This window comes from Amblyomma mixtum, chromosome 3, assembly GCF_055824585.1.
Source record: "Amblyomma mixtum isolate Tamu chromosome 3, ASM5582458v1, whole genome shotgun sequence".
Classification (NCBI taxonomy): Eukaryota; Metazoa; Arthropoda; class Arachnida; order Ixodida; family Ixodidae; genus Amblyomma; species Amblyomma mixtum.
In genome coordinates this window covers 377,927,623-377,931,363 of record NC_143014.1, presented here as the reverse complement: position 1 = coordinate 377,931,363, position 3,741 = coordinate 377,927,623, and the positions used below count along the sequence as shown (strand labels likewise).

Genomic DNA, 3,741 nt, shown 5'->3' with positions numbered 1-3,741 from the left:
CTAGTAGCGTCCCTCGATGTGCCCATCCGAGTGAGCCCCATCAGTGGAAGAGGAGGCGTCCGAGAGCCGCTTTGGCTGGAATTCGGTGATGATGACTGTGACGTTATTGACAGTCACCGCCCGCTGCTGGCCCGAGGAGCGGTCGGCATTCTTCAGGCGGGGCTTGGCTGTGCCGTGGCAGCGGCCGCTGGAGCCACCCCGGGACCGCTAGAGCCCCGGCGGCTGCTCGAGCCCCGGCGGCCACTGCTGGGACCCAGTTGCTGAGCCACCAGCTGCGCGTTCAGGCGTGGCTTCCTGCATAGCATCAACATCATCATCGTCGTCAGTAGCCTATGTCCACTGCAGGACGAAGGCCCCTCCCATATCCCACCAACAAACCTAGTCTTGTGCAAGCTGCGGCACCTCATCCCCGAAAACTTGCTTAACCTAGTTCCACCCTCTCGTTCTCTGCCACCCCTGTTATGCCTGCCTTTTTGTAGAATCCACACCGCTGCCCTAAGGCGCCATTGTTTATCTTCGCTCTACATCGCAGGCCCTCCTTAAGCCCATTCTTCTCTACGGCAGCGGGGACATCACAGTAAACTGCTGTTTTCTTCCCAGACTGTTAAACATAAGATAGTTAAGTTTCTTTTCCAGAGTAACTTTTAGATCCGTCATACTGCTTTCAGTGTTTAGACCCTGAAGCGTCCCAAAGTGACTTAGGCTATGAGGTTGGTTTGGTTTTGTGGGGTTTAACGTCCCAAAGCGACTAAGGCTATGAGAGACGCCGTAGTGAAGGGCTCCGGAAATTGCGCCCACCTGGGGTTCTTTAACGTGCACTGACATCGCACAGTACACGGGCCTCTAGAATTTCTCCTCCAAAGAAATTCTAGCCGCTGCGGCCGGGATCGAACCCGCGTCTTTTGGGTCAGCAGCCCAGCACCATAGCCACTGAGCCACCGCGGTGGCTTAGGCTATGAGGTACGCCGTAGTGAAGGGCTCCGGAAATTTCAACCACCGGTGGTTCTTTAACGTGCACTGACATTGTACAGTACACGGGAATTTAGAAATTCACCTTCATCGAAAGACTGTCGGGACCGGGATCGAACACGACTTTTGGCTGTGTAGCCAAGTGCCATAACCACTGAGCCACCGTGGCAGCTAGAAGTAGTTGGGCTGTATCGATGGGGTACCGTGTTTAAATCACAGAGAGATCACTCTCACTAACAGAGCTCTAATTGGCTGGAATAGTTCAAAAATGAAATACAGGTTCTACCACTACCAGCTGTTTTCGCAAGTAAATTGCATGCATCTACACTGATTTCAGGGGACTGATCCCAAAGGCTATGCCACACCACCATTCAGTCCAAAATGGTAGCAACCCATTCTTTTCGGTAGAGGCGTCAAGAGTAATCAACTAGTGGGAAGATTTATAATCCAATCATCTCGCCAATAAATGCGTCTTTTGTTGCCACACAAACGGCAACGCAGCCAGAAAGACCCAAAGAATCAATTTTTACTAATAACAATAACTGTTTGGAGTTGCTCTCAATGCCCTTTTATTTCGACTTTCCCGATTCTGCTCTGTTTCTTAAACACTTACGCCACCACTTTGTCATGCTGCCATATTTAGCCAATTTTTCTCTCACCCTTTCTCGTATGAGTGCATTATTTTATCTCCGCAACCCCCTCAGGAGCATGAGAACGACTGAAACAAGCGAACCAATGAAGAGAGATGGATGAGCAACGGCGTAAGATTCACCCACTTGGTGGATGTTCCGTTGCGAACGTCACACGAGACACTTGACAGCTTCCACGGTGTTCCGGTACATGCAGACGCTGCAGACCCACACCTGGTCCTCCTTGGACGGTGGCGCCTGCACCAAACTGAAATGCGGCATGGTAAGAGCATGGCACCTTGCAAACAGCACTAATCATGAAAAGCCACCTCAGTAGTTTGCCCCGTCAATACATATCACTCATCTACCAATGGGCATTGACAAATATAACGACGAATACTCTACAGAGTAAACTAAAAGCAAAACATTGTAATATATAGCACCACTTGTGCAACACAATTAATGCTGAAGAATCTAATTTAGCGGTATTTTCCAAGTCCTTTGCCCTCAAAATGCTACCAAACGCTGTATACGTAACAAAATATAACAACCATTTATTGCCTGAATTATGACGGAATCAAAGGAAAAAAATCGCCACCTTGCTTTATTTATTTATTTATTTGTACCTCACAGGCCCCAAAGAGCATTAGGTGAGGGGGCATATCGAAAAAGGAATATCTGGAAATAATAAACCATAATAACAGTACAACAGACGTGGCACAAGGCAAATACACGAAAGGAACACAAAGTTGATACAAAATGGAGTTAAAATAACATCAAAAACGAAAATAGAAAGAAAAAAGAGCGAAACACGAACATGTGATAAAAAGGTAACCAGGGGCAACAGAAACAGTGGTAAAACACAAAACAACGTTAAGAGCCAATGAAACTGTAGTACATTTCAAACAATACTAGGGCAATAAATGTATACATAGATGGTTTTTGAACTCTCCAGGATCAGTGAAAGTGATTATGTTGCCAGGAAGAACATTCCAGAGCTTAATTGCTCTAGGTAATGCAGAAGAATTAAATGACTGGGTTATGCTAACTAGGAGACCCACATTCAAAAGCAGAGATCAAAATTTTTGTTATTGCCACTAAAATCTGAGAAATCGGTATGTTGCCAATTAAGAATGATTGGCATTTGAGCCATTTTGTGCGCCTAGTCCAAGTTGTGTCGCAGACCAAATTGAAGCCTTCATACCTACTAAAGGCCCTGTGACAGTTGACAACTTTTCATCCAACAAACGTCTACTTATTCTTCCAGCGACAGATGTCAGAAAATGAGACATGGAATTCTTAAACGTGCCTGGAAGCCTCTCATTTGCACTTCCCTTCTCTTCACGCAGTTGCCTTAAAGTGACGTCCAATATACTGACCACAAAGCGCTGGCTACTGAAACCATGCTATCATCAAACTTTGTATGCAAGCTCCATGTAGTAATGAGTGTATGGCGTGCAAGTGGTGCGTCAAGAATTCGCAACACTGGGTGTTAAAAGGTTCATTTGGCTACACCTAGTATGAATGCTGTCATGTCCAACATTGTGACGCTGTGACGAATGGACTGGTAAATACTCATGTAGTCTACAGTGGCTGTGTGGAGGCCATGTTCCAGAACCACCACCAAAGCACACCACTCGAGGACATGGTTCATTCCCTGAAGGTTAGCAAACAGAGGTGGACCAACTCCATATTCCGCACGCTTGAAGAAACTCCTCCAATCCTGCCAAAGTGAGCTGTGGCTGTGTTCTGCCACTGCATGGTTTGCGTAGTATTCTTATGAAAATATGTAAATCAAAAAACTTTTTGGCTGTTATCATCAAGAAAGGCTCCCAATAGCATCTCCTTCTACTACACTAGCTGCAGTAGTTAATCCAACAGTCAATGACAGTTTACTCAAGAGACCTGACAACATCAATTGCAACTTTATCCAAAAGTGTTTGCGGAAAACTGAGTGCATAAAGAGGAGCTGGATTGTTTGCCACAAGGAAAGTGACGCAGGTTATTGCGAGCTGTTCAACACAATCATTCACATGCATCCATAAGTGAAGCTCATTCACGGGCACCTGTTAACCCTAGCGTAAGGGGTCCTGCAACGACTAAACACTAGTAACTGTGCACACACAAGCACCACCTACTATTC

General features: G+C 46.2%; 1 pseudogene; it reads right to left on the bottom strand.

The window, feature by feature from the left end:
* On the bottom strand, positions 1–1,880 carry LOC149356905 (YY1-associated factor 2-like; annotated as a pseudogene).
* Between the last annotated feature and the right edge of the window lie 1,861 nt (positions 1,881–3,741).